Genomic DNA, 21,410 nt, shown 5'->3' with positions numbered 1-21,410 from the left:
ACCCTTGCCCTGGGCAGAAGCACGTGTGCGGCTGGCAGGTTGCAGGCATGTGTGGGCAGGCATGCAAACTCCCACATGTGTGAGTGTGGTGTGCAGCAGGGCTTATGTGAATGTGCACCCTTGAAGGCAGTATTCAGTTGAACCACTTTTTGCCTGTGGCAGGTCTGTGGCTGTGTGCAAGAGGCGAACCCCTGGGAGCAAAGTTCTAACCCTCCCCCACCAAGGACCTAAACCTGGAGGGTTTTGTTAACTCAATCCACCAGCAAAAACCCACCCTATGCCTTTGTCCTCTGGAACCCTCTGGCCTCCAGCCTCCATGGCTGCAGCTGCGCCAATAGGCAGAGCTGTGTTTTCTGGGTAAACACACAGCCCAATACCCTTGTGCACATCCAGCGTGCACACACAGACTGAGCCTGTGGGTGACCGTGTGTGCACACTGCTCTGGGATGTGGTGCGGGAGAGGCAGAGGGCATGTCCCCACCCAGTGTGAAGGTGGTGGGAAAACAGGAGGCAAGAGACACTGACTGGCTCAGTGAATGGGCCCTGGAGGTGGAAGACCATGGCCTGCAGGAGCCGAGAGGTGGGGCTCCCTGAAAGCCCTGCACAGGAAAATGGCAGCTAAGCTGGGACCCACCAAAAAGGGGTGATAGTGAGGGTGAGCAGGGTCTCGGTGGAGGAAACGGCCAAGCAAAGGCCCTGTGGCAAGGGAGACTGCAGGGGTGAGGCTTAGACAGGAGCTGGAGGGGAGGAGAATGGCAGCACCGTCCAGGGCTTTGGAGGGAACCAGGCCAGACTACAGAGCCCTGTAGGCCTCAGCCTATGTCCTGGGAGTGATCTTAAACAGAGGTGGTGACTTGGGCTGATGGACATACCAGAGAGATGGTGGACGTTCTTGGGGCCAGGTGCATATTGAGTGGCCTGGAGCAGCGCCCACCCACACCTGCACTGGACTCCAGACTTCACTCGCCACCACAGAATGGCCCCCGCCCTGTCACCACCCACGACTCCCATCAGTGTGCAGTGCGAACTGACCCACAACACAGCTCACGTATCCCACAAAGGCAAGGATGCATGGAATAGAATACAGGTGTGCACCGCCCTGGAATCTGGGCCCCATGGTGGATGCTCATGTCCCAGGACGCGAGGTCTCTCCAAGGACACCAGGGCGGCCAGGCACCGGGAGAGCCCCTCTTCTCACCCACTGCCTGTTAACACTTGATGGAAAAGCAAGGCCTGAGGGGGGAAAGCTTCAGCTGGAACTCTGAGTCCCCACCTCATCCTGGGCACAACTGCAGGGGACAGAGACACGAGCCCCCTCCCCCCACAGGGAGACCCCAGGACCCCTGGATGCAGCTGGATGGGAACCCCCGGTTTCATGTCTCCTTCTGCCACAGGACCACATGCACGGAGCCTTCCCTGCACCACCGTCTCCTCCTGCCTCACAGCGGAGGGGAGGACTGGAGCTCCGGGATAAAGACCCAAGCACGCTGGGGGGGCCCTGATGGCCCACCCCTCCCCCACTCCTCCTTTTTTTCCTATTTCATCTCTACTAACTGAAAAGTGACAAGTGATGAGAGCAGCAGCGAGGGGCTTGAGTGCAAAGGGGGTCTCCTTCCCACCCCAGACCTCAGGTTCTTCTGTAAATGGGTCCCAGTTGTCCTTCAAGAATGTTCTGTGCCTCCACATGCAAACTGTTTGTCTTGTAAGTGCTTTAGATGAATGGAAGCATCCTGTGTGCAGCAGGGGCACCTGGCTCACCCCCTCCCACTGCCCCCACACCATCACCCCCCCACCCCACCATTGCCCTACCCCAACACCCTCTCACCCCAACACCATCTCACCCCTCACCGTTTCATCCTCACCCCATTCCCCACTATTGCCTCAGTCTCTGACTTCCACCATTGCCTGCCATCGCCCACCCCCCACCATCTCAGCCCCATTGCCCTCTACACCCCTCATCCTCACCCCCATCTCCCTGGGGACCCCCACCCCCCTCTGGCTCTCCATTATGTTCCTGCTGATCCCACCACCCACCTCCCTGCCCATGGGGTCTGTAGGCATCCTTGAGGGCTCACTTGGAGGAGGCACAGATGGGGTCTCAAGGCCCTCAGGGCCTGCTGGGTGACTGTGGGTCCCAGAGAAGCCCCCAGGGCAGGCGGTTTCCAGAGGCTCAGAGGCTGTGGTGGACAGTGTGATGAGACCCTGGCTGTCCCCATCCACTCCCAGCTGTGGCCAGTTCTGGGCATGCCGACTCTCAGCTGAGACTGGGCGGAGGAGGGGCTACAATCAGAAGACCTGAGGTGCTAGAGAGTGGGGTCCTTGGACCTCTGCGGGTGACCCAGGTGGCCTGGCTGATTCACTGATCCAAACCTGCCTGGGGGTGGAGGGGGCCCACGAAGCCCTGGGCCCACCCCCTTGAACAGGTGCCCCAAGCCAGCCCAAACCTCCCTCTTTGGCGTGGGGACTTCGACAGCACGTCTCACTGCTCAGAGGCTGAGACGCAGGGTAGGGAGTCCTGCGGCCCCGCCAGAGTACAGTGCTGGAGCTGTCAGGGGCCACCCTGGGCAGGTGTCGGTGAGGCCCAGTTGTCCCAGAGTGATTTCAGGACGTGAGAGGGTGCCCTCCGCCACCTGCTGTCCCTGCTCTCCACCCGAGCCCTGACTGTCTGGTCCCCCCTCACTGGGGGCACCTGTAGAAAGGTTTCCTCTCAACAGCAGCATGTGCACACACACACACACACACACACACACACAGGCTCACTCTGCTGCCTATGCACACACTCCCTCCCTCCCACGCCTCCACACTCTCTCACACACACATACAGATGTGCGCCAACTTGCTTACACATGTCCCTCAGTCCCAGCCTGTCCAAGCCAGGGGACCCACAGCCCTGCTCCTGGCTGCTGCATCAGCCTCCTCCCCGGAGCTCAGCCTGGGCTGCAGGTCCGGCTTGGCCTGTCTCCGCCCAGCCCAGCCTAGCACTTGAGACACAGCTGGTGGTGGCCCTGAGCTCTGCCCGGCCCACACTCTCTGTCAACCTCCCTCACCCCAGCTGTTCCAGGGAGAAGGGAGAGGGCGCCCCACATGTGTTGGGGAGGCCCAGGTCGGGAGCCTTGGTGCCTGTGGGTACTAGGGACCGGGGCCTTCCCTGCCTCTCTTGGGACAGACAGTCCTGATGCAGCCAGTGGTGCAGATGGGGCAGTTTCAGGGGCAGCAGGAGCCAGGAGACCTGGGCTCCATGAATCATGTCCAGACTACATGCCCCCTTACTCCACCCTCATCCCCGCTCTGAGGTGTAGGAGCTCTGTGATCCCCACCGGGCCAGGCCTGCCCCAGCTTCCCTGGGGCCTCAGTGCTGCCTGCCTAGCCGCCAGGCCCCCTCCTGACCACCTTTTCTGATCTTGCCACCATCCCCACACTATCCCCATGTGACCTTGGACCGGTGACCTTGGATGAGGCCCTCTTCCTGGGACAGATCCACGCCTGGTGTGTGGCATCACTCATAGGCCAGGAGCTGGGCAGGCATGGAAGCTGTCTCCCTCTTGGGGCTCAGTGGCTTGATCTGGGAGCAGGGGCACATGGAGAGGAGAGGGCAGTCACCTATGTCACCCAGAATTTCAGGAGCCTCCCATCCTCGTGAGAGTGCCCTGCTCCCACGGGATGCCCCAGCAGATGGGACTGTCCCCACCTGGGGCTCTCCCAAGAGCATGGTTGTGCATGCATGTGTGCAAGGATGTGTGTGCATGCTCGGGGGGCACAGAATGCCGTGGGAGCTTGGAGGAGGAGGGCATGTCTGCTCTTGGGAGGCTCAGATTTCTAGGGCAGCCCCGTGTCCTGAAGGATAGGTGGGTGTTTGCCGGGCAAAGGGCAGGGCAGCCCAGGACTTGCCATGGCCTAAGCAAAAGCCTGAGCACAAGAGTGTCTTCAAGGCCTGCAGGTATTTGGGGTGACAGAACCCTGAGCAAACAGGTGTGATGAGGGTGAGGGTCTGAACGGGGTGGCCTGGAGCAAAGCCAGCACAGGACGAGGCCCCTCTCTCCACCCTCCAGCAGCTGGCCTTCTGGGGTACCTTTTCTGTCCTCCTGGGCAGCTCAGTCTGACTTCCAGCCCTGGGGGCCCCTGTGCCCAAGTGTGTGGGCAGGGGAAGGAGGCCTCCCTGGGGGCTGGGCCGGGCAGGCATGGTGGGCGTGGTGGGCTTCTTGAGAGGCCCAGCCCTGCTGGCAACCTGGCCCCACCAGGTGCCCCTTCCCTGCCCGGTGGGGACATCTCTCTGGTCTGCCCCCACCTCTCTGCAGTGAGTGGAGTATGGCCAGGGGCCTCCTTATGGCAGGCCTGGGGTGCCTCACAGTCAGCCAGGGGACTGGGGGCTGGTTGGCTGGCACAGGATGTGAGTGGGGGCAGATGGTGGCCGTGGGTCTGCAGGGAAGGCTAGTCTACCACCCCACTTGGCTCTGTGCTCATGAAGGGAGGCCTGCCTGGGCCCCCCTGCCCCTTCTCACCCCCCCCCCCCCAGGAAGGGGAAAAAAGGCGAGAGGAGCCGGGCATTTGAGAGGAGCGGAGCGGCGGTGGCTGCCAGAGAGGGAGCGGCGGGCGCAGGCTGCAGAGGGTACGGCGCTGGCGCCACCCTGGCGAAGCGAGCGCGGAGCCGGCGAGCCTGGAGCACAGGGGGCCGCGCAGCGTCCTGGCCAGGCCCGGCCCGCGCGCCCCACATCGCCCGCAGCCTGGGCACCCGGGCCTCCCAGGCGTCAGGGGAGCCCTGGCCGGCGTGGGGACGGGAGGGTGCCTGCGTGGGCCAGCTGGGGAGCTCCCGGGGGCGTCCCGGCTAGACTTGGAGCTGGCCGGGGATGGAGGGGCGGGGGGCGCGGCGGCGATAGGAGCCCACCCTCCGATCGGGTGCCTGGCTCAGCCCCCGGCGACGCAGGCGCTCCTGGGGATTTGCAATTCGCTGGGTTAAGTCTTGAGGCCGCTACTGCTGGGGAAGGCAAGAAAGGCTGCGGCGCGGGGCTGCGGGCTCGACGAGAAGGGGTGCAGCGAAGGTGGGAGGGGGGCAGGGGAGGGACGGGTGGCCGGATTTTCTAACTTCACATTTGGCGCTTCGCAGCTCCGAAGTTTGCTCTCGGATCTCGGGAGTTTGGAACCCCGCCCCCGCCCCCAGCTTCTCCCCTCGCCTTCCTCCAGCAGCGGGGACGGAATCTGACAGGTCTTGGCTCACCCGCACCGGTCACGCTGAGGAAGGGGCGACCTGGACGTGGGAGAGGCCCCTCGGCGCTGCTCACCTCCCCTGCACACACCCGGGGCAGGCTGCGGAAGGCGTTCCCCGTTGTGTCCCCCAACACATACAGGCGCTGGCAGGGGTCTTAGGGAACTCCAGATGTACCCACAGCCACCCACAATCTCAGGGAGGTTCAGGAGAGACACGTCATGGCTCCTTCCCCTCATCAGACCCAGAGCCCCTACAGACATTGGAGGGGCCCGAGATGTCCTCCGGTGGGCAGAGGCGGCCGGCCCTCAATGGTGGCCGTGCTCGCTTGGACCCACGGAGCTGCCTCGAGGAATGAGCCTGGCCCCTACCCCTTCCCGGGCAGGCCGGGGCCCTGGGCCCAGCCAGGAGCCCTCTCCCCCTAGTCCCCACGGCTCTCTGGGCAGGGTTCAGCACGTCTCGGGCCTGCCTTGGGAGGGAGCAGCAGAGCTGAAAATCGTGGTGAAGCAAGGTGGCCGGAAAGGCTTGATAGAAGCTGCGGCTCCAAGCCCCGGCACCTCTGCTGGGCAGCGGTGGCTCCTGCTGGGTCACTTCCTAGGCAGTCCAGAGGGATGGCCCACTCAGACACCCAAGCCCCGGCCCGCTGAGCGTCTTACCTTTCCCAGCCTTATTTTCAGCTTCCAAGTTTCTTCCAGTGCAGGGAGCCAGGATGGGAGCGGACAAGCCCTAAGCCATCCCTCCTTCACATCCTGTAGGTGTACGGTGCTTGGAGTCTGAGGAGGCGGCCACAGCGTCTGGTAGACCCTGAAGCCTTCCTTCCCTGGCGACCCCAGCCGCCACCAAGGTAGCAGGGAGAACCCGAAGCCTTCTGTTCCTTGCCGCTCCCTCCCCACCGCAGGCGGCAGCGAAACTGCATCCCGACGCCCAGCTGCCGCCGGTGGGGCTCCGAGGACCCGAGCGAGGTCAAGCAGGCGAAGGAGCGGGCAGGAGCCGCGGCGTCCAGGGGCCGAGGGTGAGGCCGGCGGGAACGCGCCAGGGCATCGAGGCTCTGCTGGCGGGCACGGCGCGGAGGCTCGAGCGGGGAGTCGGCTGCCTCAGTCGCGGGGAAGGGCGCTTGTTTTCTGCTGCGCTCCCGCGCCAGGGTGGACAAGGTGATTCGCCGCCCTCGGCATCACGCCACACTCCTCGGGACCCCGGGCCGGGGGAGGACACAGCCAAGTTGTTGAGAAGGCCCCTGTCCGCAGGCTCTGGCTCCTCTTGCGCCTCGGTGGACGAGTCCGTGAAATGGGGCGAGGGTGAGGCTCTCAGAGCCTTTCCGGCTGAGGTCTTTGGTCCTCAACCGGACATCCACCGTGCTGGGCCCTCAGCGAGCTGGGTCTGCAGCGTCCCGGCCAGCCGGCCCGGAGGCAGCTGGGCCCAGCACCAGGCGGCGGCGGCAGGGCCAGAAGAATGGCGGGGCGTGGGCGACCTTCCATGGCGTCCTCGCCTCCTGGCCGGCGGGCCGGCCGACTCCGACTTCGACTCCGGAGCAGGTCCCGGGGCCCGATCCCGCCTCCTAGGGACGCCTCCAGCTCCTGCGCCTGCTGCGGCCCGGGGCTGCGGCGGCGGTAGCGGTGGGTGGCGCGCCGTATCGTCCGCGGAGAGAGGCTTCCGCGCGCCGGCCGCTTGCCCGCCCCTTGTCTCCTCCGCGGCCCGGGCGCCAGCCCCCGGGCCCCCACCCTCTCGCAGGTCCCTGCACTCCCCCCGCCAGGACCGGAGCACCGTCACCCGTGTCTCCCCACACTCCCCAGGCCCCTGGCTTCTGGGCCCCACGCACAGGCCAGAGCTAGCGCGTTTGTGTACAGGTGTGCCACGCGCGCATGTACGTGTCCGGCCGGCAGGTTGCCAGCATGTGTGGGCAGGCATGCAAACTGCCACGTGTCTGCATGGCATGGAGCAGGGCTTGTGTGAATGTGCGCCCTTGAAGGCAGTGTTTAGTCCAACCACGTTTTACCTGTGGCAGGTCGGTGTCTGGCTATGCGCAACCTCAGTACTGTTGACCTTCGGGGCCAGATTAGGACCTTGGTTGTCAGGGGCTGTCCTGAGCATGGGGGGAGGTTGTGAGGGTACCTGGACTCTACACACTAGATGGTGAATAGTAGCCTCAGCTGGCCCCCTGCCCCCTGAATTGTGACAACAAAAAATATCTCCAGACATTGCCACATGTCTCATGAGGAGAGACGTCACCCTGTTAAGCACCCCTTGGCTGTATAAGAACTATGCAGATAAGAAAGATATGGTCTGGAAATTACTCTTTTCTTAAGAGACATTCAAAATGCTTCTGTTCAACCACAACCAGTATCCTCCTTCCTTGGATTACTAAGGTAATCATTTCAATTTCATCCAAATTCTGCCTCCCAATCCTTTCCTCATCCCTCCAAAAGCTTTGTAGCTTATCTGTTTATAAGACTTTCTGGTAGAGCTCAATGCAATGATTTGGTATAAGAAAGCTGAGGCCTCTGGTTAAATGAGTCATTCCACAGTCATGGTATGAGGACTTACTTGTTTTCCCATCGTGTCTGCTCCAGGAGATCTGGAGAAATATGTATGATGGAGTCCCTGCCTTCTAGGAGCTTAGAGTCAAAATTCTCATACATGAAAAATGATGCAAGTCAGGTCTTGTCGAGGGTCCAGGCTCCAACAGCATCTTGTTCACGCAGCTCTTTCCATCACAGCCCTTTGAGAAAGCTCTGCCCGGCCCACCCCCTCTCTTCAGTAGAGGGGTGAAGGTGTTCTTCAGAGGTTTCTTTTGCATGTTTTCATATCTAGTTCAAAATCCAAAAGCTTAGACTATTAAATCTAACCACTAAGACTCGACTAACACTAACTAGGTCCCTATAATTGTGCCAGGCTAGTTGCTTCCTTCAGAGCATTTAGTTCTTGAAACAACCCTAAAAGTGAACTATTCCTTTCCCTCAAAATCCTCCTGCTTCCTTTATACCACCACCCAGCACATGAGATCAGGAAAAAGGAATTTTGTGAAGCCTTGCATAATAGTTGAGGGGACAAACAGGAATTAAACTCATCCAAATTCAGAAAAATCACTACTCTAGCAGATAATTAAAGAACAGAATTATATTTACCTCTCAGCTAATTTAACATATTGTGATTAATTTTTTTCAAAAGCAGTTGGAATTTATCTGGTACCTGGTTTTTAGCTTTGCTTTTATTCCCTTACAGTAAAGTGCCCTCAGTGAGTTATGTAAGTTGGAACAAGGTTCATTCCGTCTTTGGGTCTCCATATCCTTCTCTGCTTAAATGGGAAAAAATGGGTTGAAATGGATTGAATGGGTACTGAATTGACTTCTTGTTGTATTATCTCAGAGTGGTTCAAACTAAGACTCAATTTGTTGCTAGGTTTCCTAACAGCTTTATACACAGTTGGAAGGATGGAAATTGGACTAATAGATGTGGTTGGAGTCTGACTTCATAAAAGTTTCAAGTGTTTACTGCTTTCGCTGGGTAATGCAGTGTTCAAAACCTGGAGGGCTTCGTGGCTGAGTGGTGATGGCTGTGGGCTTCTCCATTTCGAGATTCCTGCTGAAACTGGCGATCTTGATTCTGGGCAGCTTTCAGGTGGGTAAAGGCCCAGGCATGGGCTGGTCTGCAGGTGTGGAGAAGGAAAGTAACATTTTCTGAGTACTTGACTGTCTTTATTTCAAAAATTCTTTAGTACCATCGAATTAGCTAAGTAACATGCCCAATGTCACACCAGGAGAAAATGGAAGAATTGAGGTTCAAACCCAAATTGTCTTGGCTGAGCTGTACTCTGCTTTCTCTGCAAGGGAGCCTCTCAGGGCCCCCTTGAATTAAGCATGCTTTACCTTTGGTGACCTTAACTCTTCCTTTTAGTGCCTCTGAACCTGACTTCAGGGACCTAATGCTGTCATGACCCTGATGTGAAGGACCTCACATTTGGTACCCTTTGGTGGAGAAGTGCTTTGGCTCAAGAAGGATTCCCTTACCGCAGAAAGTCAGAGCTAGGGGTGAGAGCGAACGGGCAGTCGGTAGACCAGCACCCCAGCCACTAGACTTTACACCTCTGTTTCCTGACTCAAAATCATAGGTATCAAGCTTCACATCACCCCTCGGCTTACTAGCTCTCATCTTGGGGCTGTCCTGGCCTCCATGCCCCCTTCCTTACACCCCCTTCCTTCTCTCACAGACACATGGTGAGGATCAGGCACAATGGAGACCCAATTCTGAAAGGTGCCAGGTATACTTTCACTTACCTTTACCTTTTTTATTTTGAGACCCATTGTTTCATTCCGGTTCCCCCTGTGGAGATGCACATGGAGGTAGGGGACTTGCTGTGCACATCAATTTTATCATCCATCTACTCCCATGTTTACCTATGTCTGTGGGAAGTTAAAGGAACCACCCACATCCTCCCAGAATATAAACTACCCCTGGGTGAGTGTTAGATACAATAGTGGGATATTTATTCATCTAATGAAAAAGGGCAGAGTTTCCCAAAGTACCCAGTGTTCTTTTAGGTGACAGCCTGTTGTTCACAGAATCAGCACCACGGCGGCTCTAATATTCCTCCACCTCTTCCGAATGCTCTTGGTTTAGGGGACCGAGAAGTTAAATGAATGGTTAGAAAAGCAGAGTGATACACCCAGTGTGAACAGAAGTGGGAGAACCTTGTGGAGTATGGCCTCAAGCAGGGTCTCCATCTCGTCTCTCCTCGCCCCTTGTCCATAGCGTCTGGCATTGGGCAGGGAACAACAACAACCATAGTCACCATTTCTTTGAAGGCCCAGTTTAGGCCAAAAACATGTCAAGTTTCTCTAATGTCTACTTAAGTCCAGTAATGTAGGTCTTTTATCCCAATTTCATACACAAGGTTAACTGAGGCTCAGAGAGTTCAGTTGAGGCCAGGGTTAGGGAGTCTAGCAGGTGTTAAAAACACACTTTGATGTGAATTTTGCACTCTTAAGTGGTCTGAACCAGTCTTTGGATGGATCGGCTCCTCCATCTGAGGTGTCAACTAGGTTGGTGACTTGAACTGTTGCTTAAGATGTGACTGAATTTCCATTTATATTCTCTGTTTACAAAATAACTTATAGTGTGATAGCTATAATAGACACATAAAACACTGCCTTGGTAAATCTCTCGTTAACTATAAAAATGGTAGCTGGAAAACCTGGTTTATTGAGTATCTTCATTACAGGACTTTTAAAAATTTTATTTTATTTTGTTTTGTTTTATATTATTTGCCCTTGAAGTGTAGATTCAGAGCCTCTGGGAAACTTCCTAGCTGCTACTTCTTCTCCTTTTTTATTTATTTTTGGAGGGGGGCAAGTAATTAGGTTTATTTTTTTGTTTATTTAATGGAGGGACTGGGGATTGAACCCCAGACCTCGTACATGGCAAGCAGGTACTCTACCACTGAGCTATACCCACCCACCCCTGCAATTTTTTGTTTTCAAATTGGGGGTGTTCACTTTTTTTTTATTGTGGACAACACAGCTCATCCCTGTAAGTTTGAAGTTGGTCAAGTTCCAGACTCTTCAAAGCCTTGCTCAAATCCACCCTCAGCCCTTGCCTTCCTAGATCTACATGCCCACCACTCCCACCCTGAGACATTTTTGGAATCTGTCCCTTCCTTTCGATTTCAAAGCACTCAGACCACTTTGCTAAGGCCCTCTGTTTCAGGTCTTGTCACTCACTGCCTGCCTAAGATGAGAGGGTTTTTGTCTGCCCATGGAGGGCAGGACCCCTGTCTTCTTCCTTGCACACAGTGGGTGCCCAACACAAGCATCTCAATTGAAGACTGCAGCACTGCTGTTCTAGAAACGAGGCTTGGTGACACATCAAGGAAATAGAACCCCCGGTTACCTCTTAATGCACAAAAGAACACTTCTCAGAATTGGGAAATACTGTATATGACACATCGCTGTTAGGGGCATGTTTGTCTTACTAGTAAGAGGCTGTCACAGACCATGGTGCACAATTAACGTCTGTCTCTTGAGTGTTGTTTTACCTTAATGGAAATGTTAAAATGCAGAGTGAACAATAGATTCATTTCTTTATCAGGGCAATTAGCCTCACGTCGAATTTGCTTGTAGGTTACTTCTGGTTAAAAACATTGGCGCTGCTGATTGTATTTTTCTCTATTTTTAATCCCGAGCTGGGAGAATCCATTCATATATATCATTTTCTCCTAGTGCCTTCTAGAAGCTGGGTGCAGTTAGCTGTAACATAAAGTGCTATACATGATACCGTACAGGTCCTTCAGAATTTTATCTTCAGCAGTGCGTTCATGAGAGACAGCTAGTGGAATAGAAAGAACACAGAACTCATGTCCAGCAAACCCGGATTTCAATTCCGCCTCTGACACTCGCTGGGTGAAATAATAGGATCCAGATTTCCAGGGCTGCCTTGAGGACTGATGGGCCGTAGTGCCTGAAACACAGCAAGTGACCAATGAAGGTGAATGGTTCTGATCGCTGTTCATGGTGATGAGGGTGCAGCTCAGGCTGCTGCTTGTAATTCATCAGGCCGCCCCAAAGCCAGTCCAGCCATTGCCAGCTGTCAGTGGGCCACTGTCCCAAGCTACTTATTGGGACCCACCTGGCATGGGGCTTCCAGGCTGGTACCTGAGTTTCACGTATTCTGCACCCAGCACTTAATCAATGCTAGTTATTCTTATTGTTGTTAAAATGGTCTTTAGGGCGGCATTGCTAAATACGTTACTGGAATAAAATGCTCCCTTAGGAAAGGTCCTGAGAGTGAAAACTGTTTGGGAAACAGCTGCTTGTCATATCCCTGACCTGGAGATTGGCACCGCGCAGCAGGATATTAAAGACTCTGAAGAGCCCTATGGCATTCTTCTTTTATGCATATGAAGTTGTGGGGTTTTTGTCATTTGTTTGTTTGTTGTTGTTGTTGTTGTTTTGCAGTTACAAAGAACCTCCCCACAATAAACACTCTTCTGTTCTTGCTGTCTTCATTCTTATATCAGTGACTCTTACCACTCTCCCACTCTCTTTCCACTTCAGGGGAGTCCTCTGAAAGACAGGGGCTATGAAGTTGCAGTTACTGGCATCAGGCCACCAGGACCATAAAATGTGCCCATCTATTCCCTAGAAGTTTCCAAGTGATTGGTGTTCAATGCCATTTTCTATCTTCTTACAGAATCACGACATGCTCTGGTAGTCAGCAGGTTTTTCCTTTAATATCAGTTGAAGTTTAAAATGCAGCCAGTGATCAGGGAGTGTAATCTCATGTAGAGGAGGCTGTGTGCCTGTGTGCACCCCATGCCACAATTCCATCCGTGTGTCAAAAGCTTTATGGCTTGTCTTTCAGTTTACTGTGTATTAACATTACCAGTGCACCAGTTTAGGGCCATAAAGCCTATCTTGGGATAAAAGTTGCTTAAGGCACATAGCTATGGAGCTAGGGCCTCTTGGGTCATAAGTAAAACCCACTTTAAGTATCACTATTTGAGCATTTGAATTTATAAAAGAGGTAAGTGGGAGTAATTATTCATTTTACTAATGGATCCACTGCAAGACTGCTTTGTAAGACCCTTTGAAAGTATGTTTAAATAAGCATTGATTTTTACACATCTTTCCAAGATCAAACCACTTTATTAGATAAAGTAAGGGTTAGCTGCCTTGGGCTATGTGGTTTGATTCCTTCCCGTCACAGCATGCTTTGGATCTAATTTTGTTTGTTTGTTTCTGCATAGTTGGCAGATCATCATGAGGCTTTCATGACTAGAATACTTTGTGAAACATCACCATTCACATCTTTCCTTTTACCGCTTGACAAATTTGTGCTTAAGACCTGTTTTTTTCTGTTTTGTATTCTGTGGAAAGGCACCATTCTTTGGTTTTGTTTTGGATAGATTTTGTTTGAACACTGTAAATGACTTGTCAGGAAGTGAATTAGGCATTTAAGGAGATGCGCCAACTTTGAGACCACCTGGGTACCATTAATGCATTGTAGACATACATTGTCTAATGGTATTCATTTAGCCTAAAAGAGATAAGAGGTTTTCAGAAATAGCAGACTCATTCCCAAGAGTACCTAACACTTTGGGCAAATCATCCTGAAACGCTGAAGAGCTATAATACTAAGGTCCTATGGGAAAAGGCACAGCCAAATATTTAAGAAAGGACAGGTGTCTAGAAAGGATATTTATAAATCAGAAAACTGAACTGACAGGGACTGAAAGGATATACTGCTTTTCAACCAAGAAAAGCTTTTTGTTAGATGCTACTTCCATAAGTGCCCTTGCCCACACGATGAGAACCATCATTGTGGGTCAGATTTTCTAGAAGCCCTCCCCAGTTGGCCCAGTGTAACCAAACTGTCCTTCATTGCCCAAGGAGTTAGAAACTCCCCGTTGAAGAGGCCAAGCAATTGACCGTCCTCATGTGACTTTGGCTGCCACCATGGAACCAAGTATACTGCAGAGCTTTGGACACTTTTGGTGGGAAACGCCAACTTCAATTTTTGTTGGACTACCTTTAAAAAATGTCATCTTATCTTCATGAGCTAAGAGCGAGCCTTCCCAACAATAGTCTCAATTGCCTGTATTTGTAGTGTATCCTATACGCCAATCGCTGTGCTTTACATACATGATTTCATGTAAGTCTCATTTTTCAGATGAGGAAGCTGAGGCTTAGAAAGGTAACTTGCCTGAGGACACAGCTGGTAAGTAGCAGAGCAGGGACTCAAACGTGAGCAGAGTCCAGAGCTCGAGTTCTTAACCATAGCAGTGAAAGGGTTTCCATGCTCATGATGGGGCTTGGAAAGACAAAGGACAAGCTACTTTTCCCTTTGAAACAAAAGCAAGAGGAAGCACTGAATTGGTTTTATTCAGTGCCACATTATGCAGCCCTGTGTCATGCTGAAGCTTTTTGTGCGTTTTGTCATCCTTCCAACAGTACTGTCAATTTGATCTTATCATTTTACCCCAATTTTGAGAAGAGAAAATGGAGAATTGGAACGTGAATTTGAATTTACTTGCCCAAGTTCGACTTGCTAGTAAATTGTGGAGCTGGGATTTGAGCCCAGATCTTCTAACATCAGAGATTATGTTCCTTAAGTACTGTGTATGTACTGCCCCAATGAGCAACTTCTAAGACCGCTGAAGCGGTCATTTTAACCACCACATTTTTCACTTACAACTGAGATGCTGCTGTGATGGGTAGGAGGAGGGAAGGTGAGTGAAATGACAGGCCAACCTTTGCATGGTCTTTTTCAGTGGGCCAGGAATCATCCTCTTTCAAAGAAGGCTTTGCCCAGCTCCTTGGGCCAGCATCCTGTCTGCCTAAAAAATGAATTGGGAACTACCTGTGTGGGGGAGGAAATGCACAAAAAGATAAAATGTTTGAGCACGAATATCGTTCATAAGCACAAGTTGAGCAGAGTGTATAATTCCCTTGCTGCAAGACGTAATACAGTCTGCTTACTGAAGCAGAATGGCAGTCTTCCTTTTCCTGAGGGGTTGTGAAACCACAGGATAAGTGAATGAACGGATGTGAGTTAGAGGCTTTTTAACATAGAAAATCTTTCTCTTTAAACCAAATATTATATCATGGGCTTTTTGAATACGCTTAGAGAGAAAACAGTCAGAATTCCATGAAACTTGGTCTGTCTTTATGGCCACGATCTTTGATACAGCTCCACTATTTTTTTTTAATTGACATATAGTCAGTTTACAGTGTTGTGTTAGTTTCTGGTGTACAGCATAGTGAATCAGTTATATATATATATTGCATTTCATCTTCTTTTTTGTGATAGGCTATTACAGGTATTGAACATAGTTCCCTGTGCTCTACAGTGGGACCTTATTGTTCATGCCACAGCTCCACATTTAAGATGTACTTTTTATCACTAAGCATGAGGAGTTGTTTTTATCATGCATCCTCAGTTGTCTCTGAACTTTTGACCTTCGTAAGGTCACTTTTTAGAAAAAGTATCATCATTGGTCATGTCATAATTTTTGGATTATTTATACTCTGGGACATAATAAGAGAAGAATTTCATCTATTGGTTCTTTACACTGGAAAGTAAGTAGATACTCACTTTCCTGGACACACAGCCTTGCCGCTAAAGTCATCGGGTCCTTAATTTATCCTATTGTCTCCCCCTTACATCTCCCCAGCCGATGTCCTAAACCTAGGCCACTTGGCTCAAGCCTCTGCCCCATCTGAAGTGTACTGTACCCTCCAGAGAAACAGAGACAGATGATAAGAATTGGCTCATGTGATATGGAAGCCAAGAAGACCCACAGTCTGCCATCTGCAAGCTGGAGACCCAGGGGAGCTGATGGTGTCATTTGGTCCCAGTTTGAAGCCTAAGAACCAGGGGAACCAACAAGAGAAGTCACAGTCTGAGTCCAAAGGCCCCCATATTGGTGTGTGTTGGGGAAGGATCAGCGATCTAAGTCCCTGACAGAGCCCTAAGGCCTGAGAACCAGGAGCACTGATGGAGGAGGGCAGGAGAAGCCGGGTGTCCCAGCCCCCACAGAGAGCACATTGGCCCTTCCTTGGCCTGTTTGCTCTATTCAGCCCTCAATGGATTGAACGATGCCGATGGACATTGGGGAGGCCATCTTTACTCAGTCTGTGATTCAAATACTAATCGCTTCCAGAAACACCCTCACAGACACACTCAGAAATGACTGACCAACAATCTGGGAATCCCTGAGCCCAGTCAAGTTGATATGTAAAATTCATTATCTCACCTACTTAGCAGAGAGACACCCAATGTGGCAGAAAAAAGTCCAGGTGAACCCCCTCAGCTTCTCTCCCCTGCACCTTCAAAGGTACAGGACTTTTTTGCAGTCACCCTCTGTCTCTCCATCTTCATGGAAAATCTCTCTTTTCCTGCCCAAAGTTTTGGACCACATTCTGCCTCTTCGATGACCTTGATGTCAGTCAGTCCTTCTCTTTCCCTTACATTTCTAGCTTTCCACAGCCGACGCTGTCTTTGGGGGTATAACTATGCTCAGGTAAAGGAGCTTTCGGGACTGGATGCCTTTGGGTGCTGATTGCCATGAGGACAGACTACCGGGAAAATGAGTTTCAGGTTCACTCCCATGTTTCAACTGTCCCCTGTATAAAAATAATTCAGCGGTGGAATTTTCTCATCTCTTAAATGGATATAGTGATATGGACATGATAGGGTTCTTTTGAAGACCGAATGATACGATGAATATCTCTGAACAATGTGTATCACTAAACTGAGAAACCAAAATGTAGTAAGTGGTCGAAAATGGTGACATTTGTGGCTGTGGTATTATTTATAGTAAGCATGGTAGTGGGATAATTATATGAGGAACTGAACTGAAATAACTTCAAGGGGCCATTTGCTTCTCCAAGGACAAGTTTGGATTCTGTAATCTCCTGTCCAATCCTTTGTCAGTGTTTAATACATTGCAGCTGTATCCAAACTCTCTCCCAGTTTCCTTTCCACTTAGAGCCACCCTTGTTCCAGGGGCACTGGCCCACTGGCCATTCCCCAGTCATGCTGTGGACTTCCTTGCCTCGTGAGTCTGTTCATGCTGTTCCTTCTGCTTAACCTGCCTTTTCCCTTTCACAAGATCTAGAATGGTGCACCTTGATCAGTGATATTTTTCTCATCCTCACAGTAACTACTCTGGGCGGAGTTGGTGATCCCAAAGCTTTTACACACACTATCCCACATGGTATGTTCATTGTTGACCTGCTTTTCCATCTGCTACACATAGAACTCCTAGAGGATGAGGGTGAGTTAAGCTTGGTATCTTTTAATGCCTGGGTGCTCAGTACAAGTCTAATGATTGTGCTAATGGACAACTTCTCCGGCTTCATGACACTGCCCACCAGTTGAGGAACTGCGTGGCCACTTTAATCAAATTATTTTTGTCACATTATTGGAGATTTCTTTTGGTACTTTTAAAGCTGTTAAGTAGCAGCGCTCCTTTCTTTGACATTCCAAAGACGGGAAACTAATACAGTGTTTGGTTCCATCCTTTCTGTTTCCATTGATGCTAAGAAATAGAACATTTTAGCCTCTTGATTATAAGGGGGAGATAGCCTCTTAAAAATAATTGACTCAAGTAAGCAGAATACCTTTTCAGCCACTCTTCTCTCACCTCCTTATTGCCATGAATGATTTTAGTGATTTGTCATCAATTTTAAAGACAAAGCTGCCATCTCCCCTGTTGTGTATGAGGCCACTTAGCAAAGTCAGTAATTATCATCAACTTACTCTTTCTTCTAAGATGCAAAACACAGCTTCAGCATTTAACAGGAGATTCTGACCAGAAGAGAATCCGATTGGCTCAGGGGTATGTTGCTGGTAGACAAGAAATTGATCGAAAAGGGAGTAAGCAGGTGCAGGACTGGCTTGTTGCTTACTTTTGAGGTTGGCAATCTTGTGACAGCTAATAGTTTATTTACATCTTAATCATTGCCTACAGATATCCTAAAGACCTTTGCTTTTCCTATAAGGAAATCAGACCCTTTCTACTTAGTTCTTTACTTGTTGGCAACCTCAGGTTTAGAAGTGACCCCAAAGGGCAGTTTATCCAAATATGTCTGTTCTCTTTTCTCTTTTCTTGAACATTTCAACACTATCTATACGTGTATCTTGAGCAAAGTGGTTAGGATCTCCAGCTTAGCTGTTGACCTGTTTTTTAGTTATGATTTTGGTTTTGGTTTGGTTGGTTGGTTTTTTGTTTTTGTTTTTACATGTATTCTCATGTATAAGTAAAATTACTCAATCAGTGAGCAATCTGACAGACTAAGACCTGGCTTCAAAGCAGTCATCTGAACATTTTAAGAAAGTCGCTTTCATTTCAGAGCCTGCTTTGAGTTCATATTGCAGAAGAAAAATTATCTCAGAGAAGACATATTTTCTGTTAGAGGGCTGAAATGTCCATTTTTAAAAAATTATTTGGTTTGGTGTACCAAATCTCTGAATTTTTTATCCTCTTTTTTTTTTTTTTCACATTCTTGCTTTCTTAATTCAACTAGAATGCTTGCTTTTAAAACAAGGTTTCTCAACATTATTGACATTTTGAGCCAGATAACTTTGTTTTGGGGGATTGTCCTGTGCCGTGTAGGATGCTTAACAGCATCCCGGGTCTTTTACCCTTGACATAAAAGTAGTGGACCACTCCTGTCCCCAAGCTGTGACAACGAAAAATGTCTCTAGAACTGCTGAATGTGCCCCAGATGTGGGAGGTCGCTGTAGGGACAAAAACACTCCCACTTGAGAACTGCCAATTTAAAATAGTTTTCCATTTTAAAGCCTCAGTGCCAGAACGTGGGAAGAATTCTCTACTTTAGAAAGGAAAAAGAAAAACAAGAAAATGATGGGCAAGACCGGTTTTCTTCAATGAATGATGTGGGTCAGTCCCACTCAATTGCCAGCTATTTTTGTAGTGTTTGTCTGCTGTAAGGAATTATGTTTTTACTTTTATCCCTATTCATTGATTTCCCTTTTCAGTTGATTCTTCATTATCTGGATGTAGGTTATGCCTGTGCTTTCATTTTTCCTGCAGGCTTACAGATTACACACCTGGGCTGAAGAATGAATTTGGAAGGTAGAATTTCCCACTGGCCCCTGAGGATCCGTTCTTTCCCTTTTCTTGGCCCTCCTCTCACCATGGGCTGTGGGCTGAGTGAATCATCTAGAAACCCTGGCCCTCTGGCTTTCACTTGGCTCAGTTAGAATAGGCCAGTGGGGAGCACTGGCAAGAGACTGGAGGACAGGAGGAGAGAAAGGCTGGGAATCCTGTATCTTTGGCCACCATTTTTGTCAGGTGGCCCTTCTCCCAAGGCTGCAGCTCTCTCAGGCTCCCAACAACAACTCTTCCCTTGCCTTTTCAGGCTTAAGTGGGATGACAGCTTTCTGGTCTTCCTCATCCCTGGGAGCTTCACCATCACATAAGCATTCCCTGAATGCTGTCCATGCTGCTGTGACTGATCCCTTTATTAGACACTTTTCAGTGACTTCCATGAATGTGTCTTCTCTTTCCTTCCAGAAAGCTGCTCATATGAGATGACCCTTCTCTTTCAGTGATCCCAAGTAGCTTTTGGTCACTTGTTTCCATCAGGATATTGACTGCTTCTGGGGTGTCTTGTAAATTTCCCATCACTCTGTCTATAACTCTGGTCCAGGAAAGTTGTTGACAAACCTTAGCATTACTGTGTGTAACAAAGTGAAGGTACAAAATGGTCTTGACTCCTTTAATATGAAGAGTATGGTAGTTACACCTGCCTCATTTCTGCAGACAGAGATAAAGAAGGCTTTCTGTTTGTTTTAGTGTGATTCTCACCAGGCATAGAAACTGTGGACAGAGGAGCTGTCACGTTTCTTGACTTGACCTGACCTTGAGGTTCAGTGTGTATTCACAATCATGTCATCTTCATCATCCATTATCAACAGATATTGTGTGCCTCTCATATATGGGGACCCGTGCTAGGTTCTGGGTACAGGGGTGCAGGCTGTATGAACTTGGTCCTCCTTCCCAGATTGAAGAAACTGGGCTGGGCACTTAGACTATGAGAAGATAATTTGATTTTTTTGCCTTTTTGAAAGACTTGCAATCATCTTTCTTTTATATTCTTCTTCATATCATTCATTATCACCATCCATTCACCCTCTCTGTTCCACATAGTCATCAAATCATAGAAATCCTTCCTCTAAAACAGCACTGTCCAATAGCAACATAATGTAAGCCACAAGTGCAATTTTATATTTTCTGGCAGCCACATTAAAGAAGTAAAAGGAAACAGGTGAACTTAATTTTAATTAATTAATTAATTTTTTATTGGAGTACAATCAGTTACAATGTGTCAAGTTTTAATAATATATTTTACTTAATCCAGTATGTCCAAAATTTCAACATTTAATCCATATAAAACATTTTTGGTGAAATAGTGTACTTTTAAATTACTAAGTTCATAAAGTCTGTATATTGTACCGTTCCAGCACATCTAAATGCAGATACCAAGTATTCATTGGAAATACATAGTCTGTCTTTTGATCTCATCAAATTACTGTTTGAAAAGTAGATCCATATTATCCAAATTGTTCCAAACATAATTGAGAATTTTGTAATAACTGAACTGAATACTTTTTTTAACATTTAAATTGAACTTAATAAAAATTTTAAGCAAATTACCTATTCAGTTCCTTAGTGACACTACCACATTTCAAGTACTAGCAGGCACCATATTGTACCACGCAGGTCTAAACCATCTCCAGAATGCATCTCCCCTTCTCACATCACTAAAAAGCCTGAGATGAAGGCTTACCCATTGGTTATTTAGACTGTAACCACATTCTCCCTTCGACCACTTTGTCTTTAATCTCTTTCCAATTCACCCAAGCTCATCATCCTCATTGACTTCTGAACTCTTTTGGTCAAACACATATCTGATCACATCATTTCACTGCTTAAGATTTTTCAGTGCCCACTGCTGACTGTAGAGAAGAGCCCAGTTTTCTTACCGTGGCCTGCTAGGCCCTCCTGACCTGGTCCCTGTCCTCCCTGGACGAGTCTCCATTCTCTAAGAGCATTATGTACAAACAACTCTCCACAAATTCACTTGTACTAATTTCTCCCAAACCTTACTCTTTATTAAGGGCCCAGATTAAATGCCATTTCCTATAAGAAGTCTTTCAGTAGCCCTTCTGCCAGACAATATTCATGTCCCCGTTCATATTTCAAATAAATTCTTTTCTATTGTATTATTTCCAGAGGTGAGTTGATCTGGCTCATGAACTAACCTGGGAGCTCAGAGCAGGGGTCAGCAAATTATCGCACATGGGCCGAATTGGGTGTTGTCCTGGTAAACGGAGTCTTACTGCACACAGCTATGCTCGTTCATGGACATGCTGTCTGTTGGTGTGTTTGTGCCCCAGGGGTACTGCTGAAGAGTTGCAGTAGAGACTGAAGGACCCACAGAGGCTAAATGTTTATTACCTGGACTTTTCCAGGAAAAGTTTACCTACCTCTGTCCTGAGGATGAGGCCTGTCTTACGTTATCTTCACTACCTAGGTCAGCACCAGGCTCATGGCAAGTTCTCATTAATGTATGTGGAATTGAACAGTAGGTGAATGGAACGAAACTGGATTGATAAAGTGAATGAAGTGAATGGAAGTTGATGATTTTGTACTTGAGAAGATTTTTGAGGCCAGAAAATCCTTTTT

General features: G+C 49.7%; 1 protein-coding gene across 1 annotated transcript in view; it reads right to left on the bottom strand.

Moving 5' to 3' along the window:
- Positions 1–7,060: 7,060 nt before the first annotated feature.
- LOC116665270 (transport and Golgi organization protein 1 homolog) overlaps positions 7,061–21,410 on the bottom strand; it is a 38,330-nt gene continuing 23,980 nt past the window's right edge. Inside the window, exon 6 of the transcript XR_004321803.1 lies at positions 7,061–8,843. The gene's annotated coding sequence lies outside the window, so the exon portion shown is untranslated. The remainder of the gene's footprint in view (positions 8,844–21,410) is intronic.

Source organism: Camelus ferus, chromosome 8 (genome assembly GCF_009834535.1).
Source record: "Camelus ferus isolate YT-003-E chromosome 8, BCGSAC_Cfer_1.0, whole genome shotgun sequence".
NCBI classification, from domain to species: Eukaryota; Metazoa; Chordata; class Mammalia; order Artiodactyla; family Camelidae; genus Camelus; species Camelus ferus.
Note: the sequence above shows the minus strand (reverse complement) of the source record. Positions and strands in the feature narration are given on the sequence as shown.